General features: G+C 39.3%; 2 pseudogenes; one reads left to right on the forward strand and one right to left on the reverse strand.

The window, feature by feature from the left end:
* The window catches only part of LOC134384956 (procollagen galactosyltransferase 2-like), a 162,983-nt pseudogene that overhangs the window by 50,494 nt on the left and 84,919 nt on the right, over positions 1–27,570 (forward strand).
* LOC134383307 (protein prenyltransferase alpha subunit repeat-containing protein 1-like) lies at positions 13,677–14,485 on the reverse strand (annotated as a pseudogene).

The raw sequence follows: 27,570 nt of genomic DNA on the forward strand, positions 1-27,570 counted from the left end.
CTCCTTGTCCCAGGAAGGCAAGTCCCCCAGCTTTGAGGACTAGGTCACTTGGGAACCGCCTGCGTCTTTGATGTCCTTGAACTTTTGCCCTCTATTTAGGGCTGACTCAAGCCCCCACAGGCTGGGGACTCTGGCTCGCTGAGGGCCGGGCCCTCCGCCTCCCTCTTCAGTGCTGCTCCCCTCCACTGCCCAGGACCACAGGTCGGGTACAGACACCCAAGAGGAGAAGGAGCGCCTTCCTTGGCCACCCTCATCCCCAGCTCTACCTCCCCATTTCCTGCATTCTCCCCTTCTTTCCTCCCTCCCTCAAGGGAGAAAACTTAGTGCTTCCAGTTCCTCTCCTTGGAGCCTCAATAGTCCAGGGGGCAGGGGCCATGCAGGCCTGAGCATGCATTTTGTGGGGACATAGTTGTGCCCACACATCTCCTGGCAGAGAGGGGATGCCAGAGTCATGGACTTGGGGCCTGCCACTCCTGCCACCTCACACAACCTGCACCACCTTCCTCCCTTCCTGAGCTACCTTGACATGTGCCTGCTCCTGGCATTTCAATAAAACCCAGCTTGGGTCTGTGTCTTGAAAAAAAAAAAAAAAAGAAGAAGAAGAACAAAAGCCGTTATGGATTGGGTTGAATCAAATCCCATTTGCTGACAATGCCAGATATGGAGGAAGTACTGCTGTTCATGTCTCTTCATTTACTCCTGTCAAGGCCAAGTTCGTGCTCTCAGGGGGTCCCTGCTGCTGATAATCTCAGCAGCTTTCCCTCCCTGAAGGAACAGCTGAATTGCCAATAAAATCTAAGCATTTTTACTCTTTTAAGGGTCTCAAACACCTCTATCTTCCCATGACTCCTTCCTTCCTTCCTTCCTTCCTTCCTTCCTTCCTTCCTTCCTTCCTTCCTTCCTTCCTTCCTTCCTTCCTTCCTTCCTTTTTAAATTTCTTTCATTTAATGCTGAACTTGTGCAAGCAAGTTGCAAACATCATGACAGTTCAGCCCTCTCTAAATATTTCACATTATTCTCCTAAGAGCAAAACATTCTCCTACATAACCTCCACGCCATTACCACCTTCAAGAAGTTTAATGTTGGTACAATATTTTCTAGCACAGAGTTGAGACTCAAATTTTCCCAGTAGTTCTAATAATGGCCTCTACACCAGGATCAAAGGAAAGACCACACATTATATTTAGTCATCGTTTAATCTAGGATGGTTCCTTCAACATTTTTTGTCTTCATGTTATTGACATTTTTCAGTAGTTTGCCAGTTGTTTTATGATTTGTCTAATAATTTGGATTTCTCTGGTCCTTTTCTCTTGATTATATTCAAGTTAAACATTTTTGGCAAGAATACTGCATAATTAATATTGTGTTCTCAGGGTATCACATCGGAAAATACTTTATGTCATTTTATCAATTTGGTGATTGGTGATGTTAAGTTTGATAGCTTGGTTAAGATGGTGTCTGCCAGACTTTGTTGCAAGGTCTTTGTTGCAATTAATAAGTAATCTGTGGGGTGATATTATGAGACTCTAAATATCCTGTTTGCCAAGAACCTTTTACTCAATGGTTTAACAACCATTAATGATTTTGCCTGAATCAGTTCTTATATTGGTGATTCAAAGGTAGTGACTTTTATAAGTCTATCATTCATTTTACATTTATTAGATGTCATTCTTCTGTAAAGAAGTATCTCCCCTTCCCCTACCTTTTTTTGTTTTAATATCACTATGAACTCATAAATTACTTTTATTCAGTATATGACAGTCCATTATTGTTAACCCTTTTTGATGTTCAAATTGACTCCTATTTGGCCAATGAGAGCTCCTTCAAGCTGGCTTTTGTGTCTTTCTGTTTCTTTCAGTCTTTGAGCACTTCCTTAGTCTATGGAACAATAGGATGTTTCTGAATAATCTTCTGTCTTCCTTACTCCAAACCTGGGATTAGCCATTTCTTCAATGAGCTCTGGTTCCTTTTATTGGGAAATGGTATTTAGAAACCAAGATCTGGAGCTAGATATGCTTCTTGCCACTGGAGTGTCATTGCTTTAGTGGACAGCATTAGGAAATGCATGGATTTTTATTTTTAATTTTTTAAAAATTTATTTATTTATTTATTTATTTATTTAATTTTTTAGAAAAATTTTATTTTGTTGATATACATTGTGGCTGATTATTGTTGCCCCTCACCAAAACCTCCCTCCCGCCTCCCTCCCACCCCCCACCACCAATGTCCCCTCTGTTTGCTTGTTGTATCAACTTCAAGTAATTGTGGTTGTTATATCTTCTTCCCCCCCAGCCCGGTTTTTTTTTTGTGTGTGTGTGTGTGTGTGTGTGTGTGTGTGTCTGTGAATTTATATATTAATTTTTAGCTCCCACCAATAAGTGAGAACATGTGGTATTTCTCTTTCTGTGCCTGACTTGCTTCACTGAATATAATTCTCTCAAGGTCCATCCATGTTGTTGAAAATGGCAGTATTTCATTCGTTTTTATAGCTGAGTAGTATTCCATTGTGTAGATGTACCACATTTTCCGTATCCACTCATCTGATGATGGGCATTTGGGCTGGTTCCAACTCTTGGCTATTGTAAAGAGTGCTGCGATGAACATTGGGGAACAGGTATGCCTTCGACTTGATGATTTCCATTCCTCTGGGTATATTCCCAACAGTGGGATAGCTGGGTCGTATGGTAGATCTATCTGCAATTGTTTGAGGAACCTCCATACCATTTTCCATAGAGGCTGCACCATTTTGCAGTCCCACCAACAATGGATGAGAGTTCCTTTTTCTCCACAACCTCGCCAGCATTTATCGTTGAGAGTCTTTTGGATTTTAGCCATCCTAAGTGGGGTGAGATGGATCTCAGTGTCATTTTGATTTGCATTTCCCGGATGCTGAGTGATGTTGAGCATTTTTTCATATGTCTGTTGGCCATTTGTATATCTTCCTTAGAGAAATGCCTACTTAGCTCTTTTGCCCATTTTTTAATTGGGTTGCTTGTTTTTTTCTTGTAAAGTTGTTGGAGTTCCTTATATATTCTGGATATTAATCCTTTGTCAGATGTATATTTTGCAAATATTTTCTCCCACTCTGTTGGTTGTCTTTTAACTCTGTTAGTTGTTTCTTTTGCTGTGCAGAAGCTCTTTAGTTTGATATAATCCCATTTGTTTATTTTTCCTTTGGTTGCCCGTGCTTTTGGGGTCGTATTCATGAAGTCTGTGTCCAGTCCTATTTCCTGAAGTGTCTCTCCTATGTTTTCTTTAAGAAGTTTTATTGTTTCAGGGTGTATGTTTAATTCTTTAATCCATTTTGAGTTGACTTTAGTGTATGGTGAAAGGTATGGGTCTAGTTTCATTCTCCTGCATATGGATATCCATTTCTCCCAGCACCATTTGCTAAAGAGGCAGTCTCTTCCCCAGTGAATAGGCTTGGTGCCTTTGTCAAAGATCAGATGGTTGTAGCTGTGCGGGTTGATTTCTGGATTCTCTATTCTATTCCATTGATCAGTGTGTCTGTTTTTATGCCAGTACCATACTGTTTTGGTTATTATAGCTTTGTAGTATAGTTTAAAGTCAGGTAGTGTTATGCCTCCAGCTTTATTTTTTTTGCTCTGCATTGCTTTGGCTATGTGTGGTCTTTTGTTATTCCGTTTAAATGTCTGGATAGTTCTTTCCATTTCTGAGAAGAATGTCATTGGGATTTTGATGGGGATTGCATTAAATTTGTATATCACTTTGGGTAGTATGGACATTTTCACTATGTTGATTCTTCCAATCCAAGAGCATGGGATATCTTTCCATCCTCTTGTATCCTCTCTAATTTCTCTCAGCAGTGGTTTGTAGTTCTCATTATAGAGATTTTTCACATCCTTGGTTAACTCAAACATAAACTGCAGGAGTTCGCTGCCACACGACCACCCTTACAAGAAATTCTCAAGGGAATACTGGGTTTGGTTCCTGAAAAATAATTACCACTGCCATAAAAACCCATGAAAAATCTAAACCCACTAGTATAATAAAAATGGCATTCATGAAGATAAAACAAACAAACAAAAAGCCTATCTACAACCTAAGGAACCGACAAACACAGAAAACAAACAGTAAATCAGAAAGCAAGGAACAAAAGACACCTAAGACAACCAAACAACAATCAATAAAATGCTAGGAATAAATCAACACTTTTCAGTAACAACTCTTAATGTAAAATGCTTAAATTCCCCAATCAAAAGACACAGACTTGCTGACTGGATTAAAAAGGAGGACCGAAGTATATGGTGCCTTCAAGAGACCCACCTCACCCATAAAGACTCAAATAGACTAAGAGTGAAAGGATGGAAAAAGATTTACCATGCAAACAGAAAAGAAAAATGAGCTGGAGTAGCTATTCTTATATCTGACAAAGTAGACTTTAAACCAAAAACCATAAAAAGAGACAATGAGGAACACTACATAATGATAAAAGGACTGATCCATCAAGAAGACATAACAATCATAAATATGTACGCACCCAATGTTGGAGCAGCCAGATTTATAAAACAAACTCTGTTAGAACTAAAGAAGGAAATAGACACTAATACTATAATAGCAGGGGACCTGAACACCCCACTGTCAATAATGGACAATTCTTTCATCTAGGCAAAGAATCAGCAGAGAAACACAAGATCTAAACAGTACTATAGAACAATTGGACTTGGCAGATATCTATAGAACATTCCATCCACCAACCTCAGAATATTCATTCTTCTCATCAGCACATGGATCATTCTCCAGGATAGATCACATATTAGGTCACCAATCAAGTCTCAAAAAATTCAAAAAAAATTGGAATTATCCCATGTATTTTCTCAGACCCTAATGGATTAAATCTAGAAATCAATAACAAATGAAATTCTGGAAACTATACAAACACATGGAAATTAAACAGCATTCTACTTAATGACATATGGGTCCAAGAAGAAATCAAGCAGGAAATCAAAAAGTTTATTGAAACTAATGAAAATAATATTACCATGAGCTTTTTGAAGACCCGTCATACACACAATATAGTTTACAAAGTTTTACAATATAACTACTAACAAAAAAATCCACAGAATGAAATTTAAGATTTTTTTGGAGTTATTTTTGTCCTTAAAAAGTATCCCACTGAGTATGTACAAGTATAGTCAGTGTCCTACGTGCAAAAGTTACTTGGGTTCATTCTTTTTTTTCCACGGGGTTATGTTATCAATTTCATTTGTAATAAGTTTCATTTGTTTCTGTTTGTATTTGACATTGGAATTTTTTCCCTATAATTTTTGGCTTAATTTTAGTTTTTGCACATGTAAAATAATAGTATGTTTTTCAAAAGTCAAAACTATATAAATGAGATACTCAGAAAAGTCTCACCCTCTTCCCTGTATCTTCCATCCCATTCTCACATGCTTACTGTTGGTTACCAATTTCATTAGTTTCTTGTTTATCCTTTCTGTATTTTTTTTTTTAAAGATGTAGTCCCCCCCCTTTTTTTTAAAGGTAGCATCGGATATATTTCTTGCAACTCATTTATTCACTTATCCTGGAAATCACTCCATATTAGCTCACAGAGATTGTTCTTATTGTTTTTACAGCTGTGTAGCCCAATCAGTGACGTTTATTTAACTGGTCTTTCATGGATGAGCATTTAGGTTGTTTCCAATATTTTGCTATTACAATTAATACCACACTGAATAACGCCGTGCATTTTTAAAAAGTTACGTGGAGACTGACATTCAGGGAAAATTCTGGAAGTGGAATTTTGGGTCAAAAGAAAAATGCAGATGTCATTATGTTAGATTTATGTCAGTTTACCTTTCGTAGGATTATTCCATTTGGCACTCCACCAGCAATGTATGACAGTGCCCATTTTCAGGAATCCTTTCCAAGAGAGGGTACAGTCTAGCTTTAGAATTTTTGTCAATCTGATAGGTAAGAAACGGTACCTCAATGTAGTTTTAATTTGCTTCTCTTTTATCACAGCTGAATTTGAGCATCTTTTGATATGAGCTATTTTTATCTTTTTCTTGTAAATTGTTTGCTCTTGTCTTTTGCTCACTTTTCTATCAAATTTTTAGCTATTTTTCTCTTTTTCTAAGAATACTTTACTAATTAGGGAAATTAGCCTTGTATAGTCTGCAAATATTTTCTCTCAGTTTGTTTTGTGCCTTTGCTTACAGTGTTTTTTTCTGCCTTACAAACTGATAGTTAAATTTTTAAGTAGTCATATTTATGAATCTTTTCTTTTATTGCATCTGGATTTTGAATCATAGTTAGAAATCCTTTTAACTACCCAGATTATAAAGAAATTTACTCTTGTTTTCTGTAACTGCTTGTATGTTTTTATTTTAGTTTTTCATGTAGACTTCTTACTTGGAATTATTGCTGTGTGTGGTGTGAGGTATGCATCTAATTTTATCTTTTTTCCAACTAGCTTTCCAATTGTCTCAACATCTTTTCTGAAAGTCTCTTCACCCCAATGAGTTGAGGTGCCACCTTTATCATATGCTAATTTCTGTACTTTCTATTCTGTTCCACTGGTCTCCCATCTATCCCTGTGTCATTACCCCATAGTTTTAATTGTAGTGGCTTTATAGTATGTTTTAATATCTGTTTTAGTTTTATTCTGTGTGGTTTTGAAAAATCAGGAATAGGTGTTGATTTTTTTTAAAGTCCTTTTACAAATTTGCAGAGATAATCATGATTTTTCTTCAGGTCTGTTAATAAGTGAGTTATGTTTATGAATTACCTTTATATTGAACAATCTTAGGTTATACTATAATATTTTCTTGATAGAATGTTGGATTCCATTTGCAAATACTTTAAAGTTTTTGCAGCATATTCATTAAAAGATATTGGTCTGTAGTTGTGTGTGTGTATGCTTGTGTGCATTACTCTTTAAGTTTAAATATGAATATTATGTTTTCATTATTAAAATAACTTAGAACTTTCACTTTCTTTCTCCACTCTAGAGAACAAGCTATGTAACTTTGGAAATATCGAGTGCAAGACTTGGTAGAATTCCTCTGTGAAACCATCTGGGCCTAGTCTTTTTTTATTTCTTCCATGAACATTATTCATTTAAGTTTTATATCTCTACTGGAGTCAATTTTGCTAATGTGCAAAATTGCTAATGTGCAGAAAAACATCCACAGTTTTTCTAGGAAATCTTCCCTTTTATCCACTTTTCAAATTTATGAGGATACTTCAAAAAGTTCATGGAAATACTTATATTTTCTTTCAATTCTATTTTTTCATGAACTTTTTTGAAGTACCCTCATATTTTTCATTGAGCAGTTGCTTATGTTTAAAAAAATTTTTCTTTCAAATCAACCATATTCCTCCCCACTTGTCATTTCTCATTTCTTATGTTTGTGTTGTCTTGAGTAGGTGTCTTAACTAGTGCTTGTCTTTTGTTGGTTTTTCTCAAAGAAGTAGCATTTCAGATTGTTTATAGTTCACTCTTTTTCTGTCTTATACCTCATGACTTTCTGCCTTTATGTGTACTATGAATTTCCTGCTTTGCTACTCTTTTTCTAGCTTTTTGAGTAGGAATTTAACTCATTTATTTTTATCAATTTGAACATTGAAACTATAATGTTTTTTCTGATCACTGCTTTAATTATATCCCAAAATTCTGATAGGCAGTGTTTTTACTATTAATTTTTAGAAGTTCTGAAATTGGTTTGTATTTCTAAGAGAATTCTTTTTTCTTTTTTTTGTCTTTTTTTTCGTGACCAGTGAGGGCACAGGCCATTCCCATATAGGATCCGAACCCGCAGCGGGAGCGTCGCCGCGCTCCCAGCGCCGCACTCTCCCGAGTGTGCCACGGGCTCGGCCCTCTAAGAGAATTTTTAATGGAATTTTTTGTTTTTTATTATTAATTCTAGTTTAGCACTGTGACCAGAAAATGTTGTTTATATTATTTCAATTTTATGGAGGGTTTCTTTGTGATGTAGTTGTTGGTCAATGTTAGTAAATGTTCCCCATAAACGTAAGAAGAACTTATAGTCTCTATTATTATGTTGTACAGATATTCTGTGTATTTACTTTTTTCCTCACTCATGCTATCTTCAACTGGAAGTTGTACGTTATCATTTCTTATGATGTTTCTGTTTTTCTTTGCAGTTTCTATACTTTCTACTGTATCAGGGATCAGCAAACTACAGCCTGAAGACCAGCTGCCTGTTTCTGTAAATAGAGTTTTATTGAAACACAGCAATGCTCATCCATTTACATATTGTTTATGGCTGCTTTATTACTACAATGGCAGCATTAAGTAGTTGCCACAGAGAGTGTATGGCCTCAAGCTTAAAATATTTACTATCTACCTCTTAAAGAACAAGTTTGCCAACCCCTGTACTATATGAAGGTGCATAGATATTTATACCTACTCTATCTTTGATGTGAATTGCATCTTTTAGTACTATAAAGTCTCCTTCTTTGTAATTTTTAATATTTTGGGGCCTGAATTCTACCTTATTTGATGTCAGCATTATAACCCCTGTTTTCTTTCCTTTTTTTTTTTTTTTTTTTTTACTTCATTGGTTTATCTCTTCAGTTTTAGGTGTTCTGGATAACTTTGATTTGCACATGTATCTCATATACAGCATGGAGTTTGGTTTTCCTTTGTGATAAAATTTGAAAATATTTTAATAAGTGAGTTAAGCCCTGTTAGAAGTGGAATCATTTTTTAAGCTTTCAGTGTAGAATAGAAACAAGTTTTACATACGATATTTGAAGGCTTCTGAAGATAATGTATTTTGTATAAACCCAAAATAGGTAGGTGAAGATACCTTAGATTTCAAGTTTTATATTGGGAATTATTATTGTGGTTTCACCCTCTTATATATATGATTAAATCAGCACTGACTAGATATTTTGTTGTGACCTAAAAATTGACTTGAAACGAACATGAAACTGAATTGCTGCTTAAATTGAAGGTAAATGTTAGTAGAATTTACATCTTAGATAATTAAAAAGTAAAACAAATGGGAAAATTTTCAAAAAGACTCATTAACTGACTCTAGGTTAATTCATTTTTTGCTTATACTGTTTTTGTGTTTTCATATGTTTATTAATACAATCGTTATGAATTCTACAATTGGCTAAACCCTGTTTATGCAACTCATGATATAAAGATGATTTTAAGCAGCATCTCTCACTTCAGAAATTCATTGTCTAGTTTGGACCGTGAAGACATTATTGCCATGCATACAATTTTTTGCCAGAACTGATCATTCTCCTTTCAGTTAGAATGGGGTCCTTTGGATTTCCCCCCCTTTCTTTGGATGACATAACTAAACTATACTGCGTTTTCTCTCATGCAGGGCAGCCGCTGATCACAATGTGGATAATACGACTGAAATACTCAGGGAGTGGTTAAAAAATGTACAGAGACTCTATCACTATGTGGAGTGGAGGCCTATGGATGAACCAGAGTGAGTAACAAGAGTGAATTTTGTAAACTCCTTATTTACCCGTCCTTCTTAACCACTTCTGCAGCCCTTCAGGCTTTCAGTCTTGGAGACACGTGACGTTTCATTGTCTTTCATCTCTGTACTTAAGTGCGTTACCAACACCTGCCACGTTTTCCTTTCACAGATCTTCATAGTTCCTTCCTCCCCGGCTGCCAGCCAAGTTCAGTTTTTTGTTAGTTCATAAATAAATTACCACAGCAGTATATACGTAAATGTTATTATTTATTCTTATTTTGAGTATAAACCTTTTATACTTGAGGGATCATAGTGAAAAGTTTGCAAACCTTGCTTCTTTTATTTATCATGTCTTGGTCATTATTATATAAAAATAGTTAAGGAGCTTTGTTTTTTTAACTGCAAAGTATACATTGTATGGCTATATCATAATTATTTAATCATTCCTCTACTGATGGATATGTAGGTTATTTCCAATTGTAACCATAGCAACTTCTTTCTTTAAAAAAATTTTTTTATTGAATCAAAATTGATTATACATATTTTTGGGGTTCAACATTGAGATATGTTGATCAAATAAATATTACTAGCATATATATTGTTACACATCATTGTTATTCCTTATGCCCCTTGTCCAAAATCTCCCCCTCCCCCTCTCACTCCCCCCTCCCCCCTCTAATTACCCTAGATTTCTTCTCTCCTTCTGAAAGAGTAGTGGTTACTGTGTTGATCTGTTGCCTAGATGATCTGTCCAATGCTGAGAGGTGTGACCAGGTCCCCCAATATTATCATAGAGCAGATGCTTCTTCTGTCACTCTGAAATGGCCTTTGTGGAGAGAGACATCCTCTTCTTTTCTTTATCTCCGCTGGTGACTCTCCTTGTGTCAATGCACTCCAGTGGCTGGCGGACCATCTGCATGGTGGTTGTGGCATCTAGCTGCTTTCGCGGCAGCCATGGTTATTGTGGTGGCTGTGGTGGGCCACCCACATGGAGGTGATGTTTTTGGCATGCTCCTTGGTGCTTGCAGTGTGCCTGGTTGTGGGGAGTGTCTGGTCCCTGGCTCCACACCCCAGGTCCCCAGGTGGGTCCCCAGGCACTGGCGTGGTGTGTCTATTTGTGGGAGGGGAGCCTGGTCCCTGGCTCCAGTCCCCAGGTGGGCCCCAAGGTGCTGACGTGGTGTGCTTGGTTGTGGGGGGGGGTCCAGTCCTCTTCTCCATGCCTTAGGTCCCTGGGCGGGCCGTGTGGTGCTGGTGCAGTGTGCGTGGTAGTGGGAGGGGGATCCGGTCCCCTTTTCCATGCCTCAGGTCCCTGGGAAGGTCCTGAGGCACTGGCGAGGTGTGCCTGGTTTTGGGCAGGCGTTCCGGTCCCCAGCTGCATGCCCTGGGCCCCTGGGCAGGCCCCAAGGTGCTGGTGGTGTGAGTGGCTGTGGGCAGGGGTCCTGTCCTTGGCTCCATGCCTCATGTCCCCTGGTGGGCCCCAAAGCACTAATGGTGTGCCTGGGCTGGAACGAATTTTTTGTCCTTTGCTTACTTCTAAAACGGGGAAACTTCCTGTGGGAACCAGTACTTGAGCTGTGTGGTTGAGTTAAATTGTTGCTTTGCTGCTGTTTCCCTAGGGAAGGCTTTTCGTGCAGCTCAGGGTTTTATGGGTGACCTTACAGGTACTTCAGGCTCTCCAGAGACTTGGTGCACCTGGGTTGTATAGAAACTCTGATCTGGGCCCGAGTTTTCTAATCAAACTGCACCCCATGCAATTCTGCATTCCCGACCAGTCTCCTCTGAGTTGTCCTGTGCTGATTAGGGGGCGGATTGGCTGTCCTTGCTGTGTCCCAGTGTTCTTCCAGTGGGCCCGTCTTCCCTGCTGCCCACACTCCAAACTCTTCGCATGGGATGGGCCCTGCACCGGTCCCTTGTGTTGACTCACCAGCCTCTGAATGGCTCCCTTTTTCAGCTGTTCTAACTCTTCGCTCCTGTGTGGGTCCACAAGAACCCTATTAGTGATCTTGCTGTCCTGGGGGCCACCAAGGCCCTCTTCTCCCCTTCCACTTCCAAGTAACTCCATCTGAAGGGCACAGCTGCAGCTTCTGCTGGCTCTTGCTCCATGCACTCAGCAGCTCCAGCATTAAAACAGCTGTGGCCCAAAACTCTCAGAGCAGCTTTTTCTTTCTCTCTTCATGGTTTCTCCCACCTTCATGAACTCCATAGGTCTCTCCTCCTCTTCCCCTGAGCTGCAGTGGCACTAGCTTGGCTGATATTACATTTATTTCATTGTAAATTGGTTGACTTGTTGGACAGAGTGATGCTGGGGACCATCTATTTCACCATCTTGACCAGAAACTCAACCATAGCAACTTCTTAGTTGGCTCTATTTCCAAGTCATCCTACATACCATACTGTGAAATCAATGTACCTGAAATACAAATGAAATAGTTTCATTTCTCTATTAAAAGGACTCCAGTGGCTCTCCAGTACCTACAAAACAAAGTTCAAATACCTGACACTTTTATTTAAAAGATTCCATTAACTGAGCATCCATATTTTCTGTTTCTTCCCAAAAGAAAATCTGCTTCATCCAGAATGTCCTTATATTTTCAACCCTCGAACTGTTGCCCATGCAGTTCCTGGAAGGCCCTTTTCTTCTTTGTAACCAGCTCTTTTCCTAAACCATACCCACTACAGAAAGCTACTCCTCGTCATTCCAGGTATAAAGGTCTACCTTCCTCTCAACAATTGTAGTGCTTATTTTCTACATCATTCTTTTTGATACAACAATATGCTTAAGTAACATTATTAGTCAACTGTGCAATTTATGCATATTTCTAAATAAATGACAGGTTCTCTGGCAGGGGCTAGAGTATACAAACACTTTATATTTCCCCCCAGTGCTGTATTATTGGCAGGCACTAAATTAATACTTGTTGGATGAACAAATGAGTGAATAAGAATAAGTATAAATGTAATGTATTTAATGCTTACTATTGTTTTTTTTTTTTTTTTAAATAAAGAGAAATGTATGTGGAAAGAGGAAACAAAGACCATTTACAAAGGTGGCAATATAATAGGAAAGTAAACATTATTGTACCTGGCCCTTTCCCCACCCCTGCCTCACCAACCTGAAAAACTCAGCCCTTGTTATTGAAAACATAAGATACAGCTGTAATGTGGATACTTTGGTACCTTACCCCTGCCTGATAAATTCAGTATCAAAATGTTTTGTTTAGTTTTTAGAACAAAGATTGAAGAACTAATCTTCAAAACTATTTTAAATAGTCACGTCACAAAAATTTGTGGGTTTATCCAGTGCATCCTGAATAGCTTAAATTTTTAAAAAGAAAGATTTTTATGGATACATTTGTTATGTATATTTCTGTCATTTTTCATGAGTGAATTTAGAAGGAAAAAAATAACAATAACTAAAAATGGCATTCCAAGGTTTTAGGGAAAAAAACTGATTTTCTAAGAGCTAAGTTGAGTGTTTTGGCATATACCAAATTTGAGATAAAAACTAGTAAGAAAAATAATTTTCCAGTATTGCAATTACATAAACTCTTAGTTTTTTTTTTTTTTTTTTAAATAACCATTTTAAAAGTGGAATATATTGAAGCATTTTTTCATATAAATTCCAGTACTTCTGACTTTGGTTATGGTAGTCTATAACTTGAGTAGAACAGAGAAAGAGAACTTTCTCTTTCTCCTAAATCCATCACTATAGTCTTAAACATCCACATGCAGTGTTTTCACATCCACATGCAGGTTTGTATTTTCACATATCCATCCATCTAGCCATTTGATTTTCAAAACAACAATTATATAAGTCATTCTGCCTTTGTATTAATGTTCTTAAGCTGAACTGCTACATAAATTTTTAAGTTTATAAAGAATTTGTCTATATAGCAATTGCACTGAGGTGGGTTGAGGTGTGTGTTAACCAATTAGCAGAACCAAATGAGAAGAAGCCTCATGTATAGTATATAAAATGAGAAGTTAAAAAGAAAAAAATTTAAGACTCAGTGTTTAGCAGGAGGAAACTATACAATTATTTTATCCCCAAAGGAATGCCAGTTCTTAACAAAATAAATACAACAAAAAGTTCACTACGAACTTTTAACCTAAAGGTGAAGAACATACAGTTAGCCAATAACAGCAAACAGTTCATGCAACTCTGTAAGTAAGAGAGGAAAGCAATATTGCACTGAAGGGGGAACCCTGGAGGGCTGATCCACCTCTTTCACTGACTCAAAGTAACAGCCATTTCCTGTATGCATTGGCAAACCTGGCTTGCTCCATATTCCGGCAAGTGGACAACACTTGATCAATGAACCTGTGCTCCATTTCTAGGCCTAGGGAGTCTGGAGCTGGGGTCCGCTTCAGGCGTTTGGTTTCCTGGGAATAGCCTTGCTTGCTAGAGTCATTCAGTCCATCCACCTCCATTGCCTGAGACAGTTGGGGGCTTGCTGGAATGAAGTGCAAGTCATTCAAAGTCCCCCCAGGGCTGTCTCCAGGTGTCAGCTGGGTCATGCTATGAGGAAACCTACCATTTAAGTGATGCTGAAGGTAGAAAACATGCCGCCGATGACACCAAAGAGTTTCGTGTCCTGGGTAGGAATCAATAAGGTCAGTGCTGAATTCAATTTCTTCTTCTAGAAGATGGGGAAGATTTATCCTTGGTTTCTCTGTCGAAGCTGCTGCTACTTCATCTTTTGGAGGAACTAGGGCAGGCTCACTTTTCAAAGGGTTTTGCTCCAATACAGAACTGTCTATCACAGTTTGGCTAATCAAAGACTTTTTAACAAAAACTGGCGGTAGTGAAATCCACTGTGGTCTGAAACATGCATGGATGCCCAGTGTTTAGTAGAAGATAGTTCATCAAGAAGAATCTGTGAATCCATGTTTCTGGACTCTTCGGAAACTTAGTTAAGGCCAGTTTTCCCAGATGTAAGTCCTTAATTGGATTTAAAGTGCCAGCAAGGATCAGCTCTTTCCTTCCTAAAAGTCTCCTTTGCTGATTCTTCCTCATCTGGCAAACGCTAGAACAGTGCTCACGTTCCATGCAGTGGTAAAGTCTGGGTTTAGAAGCAGCAGGGTGCATGTGACATCTATCAACTCATCTCCGTTCAGCCACTGCTTTCTCGTTCTGTACAAAAGGAGCTTGTTGTGGACATATGGTAAAAGGAACTTGACACACCAGCTCTCCACACCAAGTTTGTTTTCAACCAAGACTATGGGACTCCGGTTATACCTAGCTTCAGGACATGGGATCAGGCCAATTTCATCTATGTGCGGGTTCCTCCTGAAGGCGTTGGTGATGTCCTTCACCACCCGCTGCACCAGCACCGCCACCTCCTCGCTCGTCTTGGCCGTGTTGGCGGCGGCCGCGGCGGCTCGGGCGCGCCTCCGGGAGGGCCGAGCCGCCGGCGGGAGTTCCGCGGGGAGCGCGCGCGTGTGCGCCGGTTGGGCCGCGCCCCCGCCGCCGCCTAATCCTTACTATTGTAAATGTTTCCGAGACTCCTATAACTCCACATTAAGAAATTACAGAACTACCATGAATGAGTTGCCAGAATTTCTGCCCAGGATAAGTAATTTATTGAAAGCCAAATCTGCACTATAATAATCATAAATGACATCCCAGAACACATTTCTATTCCTCTAGTCTCTCTCTCTAAATGTAATAGTGCAAGCATGTGGTCTTTGTATAAGAAAAATTTAGCAATGAAGTTTGAACACTGTAAAAGATTTTAAACACCCCTTGGGAGTTCCTTATAATGGAATTCGGCCCAATTAAAATGGCACAGAAAGATTTCGTGCCTTGCATCCTGGTAACGTTCTCTGTACCCAGGTTTTGAGTAAATATATTATATGCCAAGGTCGGTGTGAAAAATAATAAGGAAGGCCTTTCTCTCTTTTTTGGCATGATATTTAGAAAAACAGAAATTCCACTGATTTTTGTTGAAGAAATAATTGGAGAAGGCATTCCAGAGAATTCCTGTACTGTACATAGTTTTATCAACCTTATTTGTATAGTTAAAGTCTCATTGTTTTTGTGATTTTTCATTCACTAAAATAAGTATATTGCCAATGCAGGTACGAGAACTTCAAGGGGTGGCCAGTTTTGGGCTACTGTGACAGCACCAGTGAGTGACCATACCAGCTGGGGGCTTTCAGAAGGGTTCTGGAGGATGGACCGACCCACTTGCCTTTGTGGGCATGCAGGGGTCCGGGCCTGGCTGTGTTGTGGATGTTGCTATAGATACCAGTGACGTTATGTATCTGCCCCATGGCCTCGCTTTACCTGAGATAGGTCAACGGGTTAGGCTGTATGGAATTACTTACTGAGATTCTACGGAGTAAATCAAATCTTTGTTCTTCCTGGGAGACTTGTATTTTTACATATGACCTTTCCAAATTTATCTGATGGCGGGATGTATAAAAAAGTGTCTAGGGACATGAGCTTTCAGGCTAAACTTCCTGAATTCAAATCTTGATTGTATAACACAGGGTGAATGACTTAACTGCTCCACACCAATATCCTCATCTGTAAAAGGGGGAGAACAGTAGTACTTACCTCATAGGGATCTTGTTAGAACCCATTAAAATATTTCCTGTAAAGATTCTTATGTATATAGTGAGCAGCAAGTTACCTAATCTCTCACTGCTCCAGATTCCTTATCTGCAATATGGGATGTTGATAACAATAGTAGTATCTACTTCCTTGGGTTGACAGAGGATTAAATGACTTAGTACACAGAGACATCTAGGACAGAGCCTGGTACTTGTAGGCACTCAATAATTAAAAGCTATTATTATTGTTATTATTCTTTTAGGTCTCATCCTGATGAAATTGGACCAAAGCATTGGCCAAGCTCCCGGTTTGCCCATGTGATGAAATTACGACAGGCAGCCCTTTGAACTGCGAGGGAAAGATGGTCAGACTACATCCTGGTAAAAGCAAATGTTTCATTTCTTGACAGCTGTTATCTAGAATGTGTCCAAATCCGTTGTCCAAAAACCAGGGCCATGGGAACAATCAAAACAACCTTGTGCTTAGGCACAACCTCCTCCAGTTTTTAATACAGACTAAAAGGGAAATTTTAGTAATTTGATGTGAGGATGCCTGGATTTCATCACAGACCTGCTTCTGACATGGATTTCTAGAGAGTGAGCCAAGATGATCCTGAATTATTTGGTCTCTGTGATATCACAGGCATAAGAAACTCTAATTGTCTTAATCACTTTTTGGAAGAATTTTGGGGATACGAGAAATAATTATATAAAAAGAGATTCAGTTGAACAGCTCTGAACCTCCCTTCCCTTTTGCTCCCGAGTGATTTAAGGAGTGACATCTCTTGCTTGGCCTCCTGGTTGCTCCCAATTATGCTGGGTCTCATGGGGAATTTCTCCCATAAAGAGGTTCCATCACTTCCCTTAGAACTTCCAGAGTGGTCCAGAAAAATGCTGGACTTGATGATTAGGAATCGATGTTATATTTTGTTCTTGTCCTAGATGAAGCTGTCACAGTTGGAAGGGCAGACAGCTTCCTAACAAGGAGCTCTGCAGTCTTCTTTTCCCTTTTGAAAGTTGACTGACTTTCTTCTCCATAAGTTCATGGGAACTAAGTTCTTCATCTGTGGCCCCCCAAATTTTTTTGGCAAATGTTTTCCAGTATGAAACTAGAAATAACACCAATAAAAGATAGCTAATATTGTTTCACTACATTTATGGACATCTGCTCCCTGTCGATAGACTCTGGTTCATAAAGGAATACATTTAACCTGTGTCTGCCCCGGCCCCTCAAGCACAACAAAAATCAGCTCAATAATTTATCACACACTTTCTTTTTTTTTTTTTTTGACTTATGTACTAGGCAGTATATTTTTGGAAATACATTTTTATGTGTTAAAATTTTGTCTTTGAAGCTGCTGCTTCCTTTTCGGGGGAAACAAGAAAAAACGATCCAACGGTACTCACTGAGTCATATACTACAGACAATAAAGTGCAAGAGATAATTGGGGAGACATAGAATAACATAACTACCATGTCGTAACATATACTGCTGAATAGCTGGCATTTATGGCTACTGACATAGTCCAAATTTAATTTATTTCCTAGAGGAATCAGGATGAAAAGATTGATTACCCTGATGCTCTCAAAAATTTATTTTGGGAATTCAAATGGTTTGAGAAGTTTTTTTCATGCTATGGCTAATGCTGTTGTTATAAACATAACTTCAACCAATGCTTTTCCTCAAAGTACCTCCATTTATTCTTAGATACAGGAGATAGACTCATTTACCAAGGCTGTCTTCCATTTTCCATGTTATTTTGCTGCAAAATGTATCAGGCACACTTTCAACACAAATAATTTCATAGGAGTTTTCAAATTGTACTGACAGTGTTTAACACTGCATAGCTGTTTCAACGTCATTGAAGTGTACTAATGCTGGACCACAAAATTTTGGGGTTCATAAGAATGAATGCTTCTGATAATTTATTTATTTTCATTGTAGTAAAACATAACTAAAATCTATCATTTCAGCTATTTTTAAGCCTACAGTTCAGTGTGCTTTTTTTTTTTCTTTTCTTTTTTTATTATTCATACATGTGGGGTACAACATTGATTTTAATAATTGTGTTCAATGTGTGGTGGTTAGATCAGTATAGTTAGCTTATTCATCATTACAATACACAGTCATTCTTTGTGTCTGTTGACCAATTCCCCATTCTTTTATATGCTAGAATTTGTTGTTGCACTGTCTCTACAAATAAATCATTATTAATGTGGACTTCTGCTAAAATGGGAAATAGCTTCACTGGTTACCGTGGGTTGATATAATGCACTTTAAATTAAAATTCTACTTGTAACATTAAAATAGCATTGATGGACCTGTTTGGGGACATTCTGGCACTACTGTATAAAACCTAAATAGGTCTGCCCATCTGTCCCTAGAGTGGGCACTCAGTAAGTATTTTTGAATGAATCTTTAAGGACTTGAGAGCCATTAACATCCTGTACTTAAACTACAGCCAAGGCATAGGTTGGGTCCTGGTTGAGTTTGTGTCCAGTCCGGCAATACCAATCCATTGCTTGGTGCTTTGAGCAAAGTTGAACATGTGGAAATTAGACTAGATATATTTTGACTGAATTAAAACTATCCAGCTGAATTGGGTTTCAATAAAGAAGATCGAGATAGCTGGTTCCATATGTCATGAGCAAGCTTCTGCGATCCTTCAGAAGTGTTGGGTTTTTCTTGAACCCATTACTGAAAAGTACGTTTTCACCTGATATTATCTTTTTCCTTTCCTAGTTCATAGATGTCGACAATTTCCTGACTAATCCACAGACCCTCAGTCTAATGATTGCAGAAAACAAAACCATTGTGGCCCCCATGCTGGAGTCTCGGGGATTGTATGCTAATTTCTGGTGCGGAATCACACCTCAGGCAAGTCTTTTGGCTAATGAATTAAGGCTATGGGTTTTAAAAAGGTAACACTGTGTGGATAGTGGCCCCATTCATCTTTTTCTCATTTACTCCCTTGAAACATGCATGTCGTTGTGTTACTAGAGCAAGCATTTTCAGAAAAGGCCATAAATCCAGGTTCAATGCCACAACCCAATGGGTTCTTCTGTATTAATTATGAAGAATATATTCTAAAGAGCTTAGCCTTAGAGCTTCAAATTAATCAATGTTTTGTATTCTCCCCCAATCCCTGATTCAGGGAATTAAAAAAAAATTACATGAGTTTTCTTTGTCATTAGAAAATTAATGTAAGAACACTATAGAAAAACTTAGAAATGGAAAAAAGTAAAAAAAAAAAAAGAAAAGAAAAAAGAAAAAAAAATTATCCCCACCACTATAACAGCACTACAGATAGAAGCTTGCATGTTTTTAATAATTACATTATCATCAAGTGGCTATACTGCAGTTTACTCAGCCTTTCTTTTAGTTTGAACAATGTTTGAGTGGCTTGCAATTTTTTAGTATTATAATGACCATTATGATTAATATAACTTTTTCTGTATTTAAGATTATTTCCTTAGGGTAGTTTCTTAGAAGTGGAATGACTGAGTCAAAGAGTATAAATGTTTTGATGATACTTTGCTATGTTGCCAAATTTATTTCTAAAGAGTTATAATAATTAAAACTATCATGGCAGCTTATAGTTACAAAATTCAAGTTAAAAACAAATTTCGAATTTTCCTCATTTCTCTATTGCATAATAAAATCTTCAAAATCTAGAGGCCTGTTGCAGTGAATGCTTATGGCTGGTTATATTTTTATTCTTTAATGAATTAGAGAGGTAAATTAAACCAATCAATGTAATATGCATTCATGTAGGATAAAGATGGGTTAAGAGAAAAATGATATATGAAGTGATATATTTGTTCTCATGGCCGGAGGGCTCAATTTTGAGTCTATTTTTTATATTTGGTCTGGTTTTGGTTGAGGAATGAGGCCGGTGGTATTCTGATAAATGTTTCATAACTGGCTCTCTCTGGGGGCTGATTCACAGCATTTACCAATTGTTATCGTGTAAATTCTCCCACCACGCAAACAACTTAAATGTTGTTTAAGCTAAGGGAAAGGTTATGTAAAATGCAGTATAACTACTTGATGATATAGTTAGTAAAAATATGAAAAGCTGTTATCTGAGATGTTGTTAGAGTAGGAGGGATTAACATGATTTTTGTTTTTACAGATTTTAAGCTACCAACATGTCAACTGCTTTGCAAAATTCCTGAAAATTTAATAATCAGCAGTTCCAGTAAACCACTGGATGAAGCAGTCCTCTTTTGTTATCACTTTGAGGGAGGCAATAGGTTCATATTTATAAAGGCCATTCAGTTCCTTGGGAGAAAACGTTATATGAGGTTAGTTTAAATTCATTTACTCTCAGTGAATAGTCTGCAGTGTTCCACGAGGCAGAATCACTCAAGGGTTTCTTTTAATGAATTATGCTTTGACTCCAGTAACGAGGATGGGTTATCCTAGTGACTGACCATAGTCTCCAAGTTTCTGTTATCTCCTTACTTGCTTTAATCATTAAAAGCAAATAGGAGAAATGTGCTCACTTGTTTTGCACAATAAAACTAAATTCTGAGCAACTTAGGGGCAATTCTAATATTCCTCCCTCTTTTTTTTTTTTTTTTTTTTTTGGCTTTCCCCCATTCTAGTCAGGTTTCAACTAGGGCAGGAACAGAAATGGCCAATAACTTCATAAGCTCAAGGCAGGCCCTGTTTTCCAGAGCCCATAAACACCTCCAAAACAAAATGACCTTGATGTTGTCTGACCAATGAACAGGAATTATTAGCAATAAGATTTAACTTATGTGGAAAAAGAGACATACTCATTGCCTCTGTCTCTCTGCAGGAGGCATATTAATTCTCTTTCTCTCTCTCTCTCTCTTTCTCTGTTTCCTTCTCTCCCACTCCCACCTCCAGGATATTCAATGATTCATCATCATCATGAATTTTCCAAGCTTCTCATTCTGAGAATATTGTTCTTAAGTAGACTAGAACTTTACATTTGACATGAGTCCTTAGGCAGTCCTTTAAAGAACCAGTGTTCCTTTTCTCCCCTGGGTGAATGCTCATGAGCTGAAGTGTTAGGAGAATCCACAGAGGATGTTAAACAATCCTTAAGTTAAGGGCTAATTGAAAATTATAGTAAAAATAATACTTCTTATAATGAATTACAGTTTCCAAAGTATCTTCGCACACCTTACCACACGTACTTCATTCTACAGCCCTATGAGACAGACTTAGCAACTGTTATCCCATTTTTCAGGAGAAGAAACTCAGGCTCAAAGAGGTTAAGCATGGGCTAAGATCAAACAGCTAAAAGATGGTTGAGATAACAATAAGACACACATCTTCTGATCATTGTACCTTATCACGTGCTCAGTGTTAGGGTTAGCTCGTCTAGAACACTCCTTAAACACTGAAGAACATGTCAGAGAAGTAGACAAGGAGCCTGTCATCACCTAGAAAATTTTTGGAAATCCTTTCAAAGCTTTCACATACTTTCACTAGCTGTAGTTTATTGAGATACATCTTTGTCTCTTCTGGAACAGATTTTAGCGTTGAACATGGTCAAGTTATAGTAGGTGCCACTGGGGCGTAAGTTCCTCCACTAGACTCTACACTTGATGAGGGCTAAGTCTGGGGCTGTCTTATTTGCTGATCAGCTTCAATTATATGAGAGTGCTTCTAAAAGTTCATGAAAAAATAGAATTAAAAGATAGTACAAATCTTTCCATGAACTTTTTGAAGACCCCTTATGGTAGGTACTCATTAGATGTTTGTTGAGTGAACAATTTAGTTTGGAGGGAAAACAAGCTAGATAATGCCAAAGTTGTGCAAATTCAGTGTATTTAAAACTACAAAGTAAGGGAATTTGTTGTCCTGTTTGCTCATGCAGAAGGAAGTTTCAAAAGACAAATCCCTCCAAAATGTGGAGCAGTCACATCTCCACCAGAATATTGAATAAGTGACTACATCGAAAGAAGGCCCTTATTTGTATGTCTAAGTGATGCATGTTTAATTAAAAATATTAGCCATTGTGTAATTTTAATACTAGCTAATATTTGTTGATGCCTTCTTGATGCTGGCACTATGCTAAGCACTTTGCAGGTTTTACCTCACTTAATTTTTGCAGAAAACCCTGTGGAGTAGACAGTGCCATCATCCCTGGTTTAGAGATGAGGAAAAAGCACCGCAAGGTTGGCCACTGTCCCCCAGACAATGAGCAGCTGAGCTGGGATCCAAACGCAGGCAGTCTAACACTAGAACCCGGGTTCTTCACTGCTCTGCCCCACCACCTCTTAACACTCAGACTCCACATTCAATCATAAGTCAACATAAAATACACTATTATGGAATTACTAAATCAAGATATATGCTGAAATCCAAATTATTTCTGATATCAAGATCCCCTTAGTATTGTTTTATACATAGACAGTATTTCTTGAGCTGATTCAGAAATTCTTAGGCCAAGATAGGAGGAGTGAAGGTGACTTTGTCCGGGAGCTTCTGTTTAACTGGTGATGACTTAAACGGAATCAGCCTAGCAGATGACTGGGAAAGAGGAAGGCTTCAGATCAGAGCACAGCCCACCTATTTGCTCTTTTACAGGGCTTCTATAAACGGACCCCAGACTACGTTCAGATTAGAGAGTGGAAGCGGATGGGCTGCTTCCCTGTGCCCATGGTCCACTCCACCTTCCTAAGCAACCTCAGGAAGGAGGCCTCTGACAAGCTGACCTTCCACCCCCCACACCAGGACTACACCTGGACCTTTGATGACATCATCGTCTTTGCCTTCTCCAGCAGGCAAGCAGGTACCATTTGTGTTTGGGTGTACTGCCACCATGGAAACACTGCAAATGACCAGCTCCTTTGTTTTGTGCCTTTTATTAAGAAACACTCCTATTTCAGGAAACAAGCAAACAAACAAAAAAAACACTTTCTTTCCAGGTAGTGTCAGAGGCAGTTAATTGTCTGCAGTAGCCATGCCAGCATCCTCTATGTGGCTGTCCCTGTGAGCACCAGTCACCCAGAGCCAGGACTGCCCTCACCTAGAAATCCACTTTCTTTTAGGGCAGAGTTGGAAGAAGGATGATGTTGGGAGTCTGGGAAGGTGACTGGTTCCCTATGGTGCTACTGCATTGCTGTTATTACAGTAGTCCCTTTATTAAGTAGGGAACTGTGACAGAGGCCCAGAACAACACTCACAAAGCCCCCAGACTTTAAAAATGGAAGCTTATTTCTCCTCACAGAAGCCTGAGCTGCTATGCTGGCTCTGTTTCACAGCGTTTTCAGAGTCCCAGGCTTCTTCTAGATTGCTTCTCCGTTCTCTCTGAGGCAGTGCCCTTAATTGTAGGACCCAGGACATCTCACCACCCTGGACGCATTCCAGCCACCAGGGCAGAAAAAGAAAGGGGGGACGCTCTTCATCCTTTCAAGGGTACAATCCAGAAGTTGAGCACAGCACGTCCATGCCCATCCTGTCCACCAGGACTTACTCAGGGACAACACCCAGCTCTAAGGGAGGCTCAGAATGTCGTTTTTATTCCCTGCAGTCACGAGCCCAATTCCCTCACTCTACAAGGAGGAGAGACCAGATATGGGAAGGTGACCAACAGTCTCTACCTCAGTCCCCTTGAAAGGAGAGGCAAAGCCAGACTGAAGTCTTTTGTGAACCACTAAGAAAGTATTTCCTGTGGGTCTGCAGGCTTTCTGAAAAAGACAAGTCAAAAGGAAGGAAAGTAATTTCTCTCATTTCACCCTACGCCTGCTGTCGGGGAGGACGTAATTCACAAAAGCAGTTCAACAGGAAGATGCACAGCATTACCAAAGCAAACTTTTAGTAGGGTAGTGCAGACTTTCCTGACAGAAGTCGTTCCCATTATCAGTGCACTAGATATGTGCCACTTGATCACTTGCAAAAATGGGTCTAGAAACCGAGAAGATGGTGAATAAGCTCACTGTGGCCATAAATCAGGGTGAAAGAGATCGTGCAGACACCCAGGCAGCTGGGTGACCTGCTGGCAGATGAGAATGTTAGTACAAATTCAAGCTACAACTCACACATCAGGCCATCCTAAAGCCATAGGTGTCCCACCCGTCAGTTGTAGATTTGGTAGGAATGAGAATATTTGGTAGACATGCATGAAGCCGATTTTTCCCCCTGGCTGCAAGAGCAGTCAGACCCTTTTGTCACGTGTAGGCATTTTTAGGCTTTGTGTCAGGGCAAAAGCAATCCTCAGGTGGACTGGAAGTTTTCACAGAGGTTCTTGTGTCAATATCAATGGAAACTGCCTCTCTCAGCTTGGTGTGTGATTTGCTCTGACTCCACCAGGACGGAAAGCAGAGTCAGGGCCTTCTCATCCCTTCCAGTTGTGCTAGTCCCTTTGCTTCAGAGATTGGAGTAAGATGTTCCAAGAAAGTGAGGTACTAACAATTACAATGATGGTCATTGCCTAACATAGTCCTTTCTTATAGCCATTGTCCAAGGCATTATTGTGACCCTGTGTACTAAATTATTATGCTATGTTTTTTAAAACCAATACCTGGATTTGGGGCTGGAAGACTGACAGAGGGTGGGTAGGGATTTTTCAGCTCTGCCTTTCTCTTGGCCTGTTCACTAGGACTTTATGTTTTATTGGTCAGACTTCCCAAGGGCCTTTCTGGAACATTGAAAGCAGGTACAGAGGCCCAATGCTGTTTGGTGATTCATTTGAGGAGAGGAGAGGTAGAAAAGGAAGGAGAGAGGATGCATCCACAATTCTTCACTTTTGTGCCTAGCATTGTGTTAGACTGTGTGTTGGTTTGGAAGTGAAGATCTTTACACGTGAAAACAAAGCTAATAGTTAGGAAGCGGTGAAAGCTGAGGGCCAGATCAGTGGCACAGACGGTGAACGGGGTGGGAGTCAAGGCAGGAAAGAATCACTGTCATCTGGGGGAAATGAAACATATTTCCTGACAGTTGTGTGGTTCGAAGGTCATATTTTATTTATATTGAAGTATTTTGGGGAGAAACATGAATGAATGTGGGGGTCACATGCAGCCCATGGAGAGCCCTAGGCTCTTCCTTTCTTAGGCCCAGAGCAAAGCTCTTCCTCTCTCCCTTGAAAGAGTCCTGATGGAAGATGATTTGTATTATTTTGTTCTCACTCTTCTGACACTCCCTAGCTGCGCATCATCCATTGGAGCATCATTTTTTAAAGGTCCACAAGGAAATAAAGGGTTTCCATGTCCCAGGAAGGACCATCTAACCACAAACCTTGGTCCTAAATCTTCTACCGCAGACTCCAGCCCTTGCTACATGTGGGCGATGGGTGAGGGGCAATTCAAGAGTGCTGGTGAGCTGGGCTTGGCTGCCCATCAGCCCCAGAAGAGAACATGTGGGCATGGGCCAGTCTCTGTGTCTGGAATGGGGCCAGGGACAAGAGTTCACCTCCCGTGTGGCCAGTGATCTGGGCTCTGTGTCATGGCTACAGGAACCATCCCCGGCCCCAGCCAGTCGTCTTCCACATGTCTTCTGTGAGTCAAAAGAGGCAGGGTTGTGGGTGACGGGTAGGCAGATCTGCCTCATGGACACCACTGGTAGTGATCAAAAGTGCCTCCCATGAGCAGATGGCAGTCCCTCTTGACTAATTGTCCCAAGACAGCTTCCAAATTCTGGGTGGCATTGCCAATTAGGGACAAAGATTTGGCACTAATGACTTACTGCATGACCTCGGACAAATCGCAACCTCCTCTGAGTCTGATTTTTCATCACCAAGGATAGAGATAATTATATCAATCTGCAGTGTTAAGGCACTATGTGAGTACCAGCAAATGTCTTTGTAAGAAAAGCAAAGTCCTTCAAAGTGTGGTGTAATTCGCCTTTCTTTTTTGAAGGGAAAATTGTTTTCCCCAGAAGAAGCTTTTACTGAGAGTACCAGATTCCTTCATAGACTTTATTTAGTTATCAACGTAATTCCTTTTTAATTTTATTTATTTGTATCCAATTATTCATGCATATAGTTAAAAGAGTGCAAATAGTCACCCAAGGTTTATTTAAAAATGAGTTCTCTGCACATTACCCCCGCACCGTTTCTCTCTTCCAGAAGACAACCGATTTTACCTCTTTAAGTGATAACAATAGTATAATATTCACATTCATAGTTCTAGATAACATGCTTGTCCTGCTCCTTCCTGACTCTTACTGTGGGCGTATCTGTGGGTGCTCCACGGCAGAAGGTAAGGAGTGAGACTTCTCTCCACCCTCTGCCCTGCACGGGCAAGCACGCTCTTCTCATGCTTTGTCCTCTCAACGTAACTGAAGATAGACCAGTGGTCAGTGTTCTTATTGCTATAATCATGTGCACCTGATTCCAAGCTGAGCTATTTATAGACTATGGTTAGTTTTCCTTTATCTAATTATTATTATTTTTATATTTTATTTTTTTAATATTATTTTACTTATTAATTATTTCTCATCTAATCCCCTTGTTTTATTTATTTATTTTTATTAGTATTTTTATTATTTTTTAAATTTTATTTTGTCAATATACAATGTGGTTGATTATTGCTCACCATCACCAGAACCTCCCGCCCTCCCCTCTCTCCCCCCTCCGCCCCACCAATCTCCCCTCTGTTTGCTTGTCGTATCAACTTCAAGTAATTGTGGTTGTTATATCTTCTTCCCCCCCCCAGTTTTTTTTGCTTTTTGTGTGTGTGTGTGTGTGTGTGTGAATTATATACTAATTTTTATCTCCCACCAATAAGTGAGAACATGTGGTATTTCGCTTTCTGTGCCTGACTTGTTTCATTGAATATAATTCTCTCAAGGTCCATCCATGTTGTTGCAAATGGCAGTATTTCATTCGTTTTTATAGCTGAGTAGTATTCCATTGTGTAGATGTACCACATTTTCCGTATCCACTCATCTGATGATGGGCATTTGGGCTGGTTCCAACTCTTGGCTATTGTAAAGAGTGCTGCGATAAACATTGGGGAACAGGTATACCTTCGACGTGATGATTTCCATTCCTCTGGGTATATTCCCAACAGTGGGATAGCTGGGTCGTATGGTAGATCTATCTGCAATTGTTTGAGGAACCTCCATACCATTTTCCATAGAGGCTGCACCATTTTGCAGTCCCACCAACAATGTATGAGAGTTTCTTTTTCTCCGCAGCCTCGCCAGCATTTATCGTTGAGAGTCTTTTGGATTTTAGCCATCCTAACTGGGGTGAGATGGTATCTCAGTGTGGTTTTGATTTGCATTTCCCGGATGCTGAGTGATGTTGAGCATTTTTTCATATGTCTGTTGGCCATTTGTATATCTTCCTTAGAGAAATGCCTACTTAGCTCTTTTGCCCATTTTTTAATTGGGTTGCTTGTTTTCTTCTTGTAAAGTTGTTTGAGTTCCTTATATATTCTGGATATTAATCCTTTGTCAGATGTATATTTCGCAAATATTTTCTCCCACTCTGTTGGTTGTCTTTTAACTCTGTTAGTTGTTTCTTTTGCTGTGCAGAAGCTTTGTAGTTTGATAGAATCCCATGTGTTTATTTTTCCTTTGGTTGCCCGTGCTTTTGGGGTCATATTCATGAAGTCTGTGTCCAGTCCTATTTCCTGAAGTGTT

The sequence above is a fragment of the Cynocephalus volans genome, chromosome 8 (assembly GCF_027409185.1).
Source record: "Cynocephalus volans isolate mCynVol1 chromosome 8, mCynVol1.pri, whole genome shotgun sequence".
NCBI classification, from domain to species: domain Eukaryota; kingdom Metazoa; phylum Chordata; class Mammalia; order Dermoptera; family Cynocephalidae; genus Cynocephalus; species Cynocephalus volans.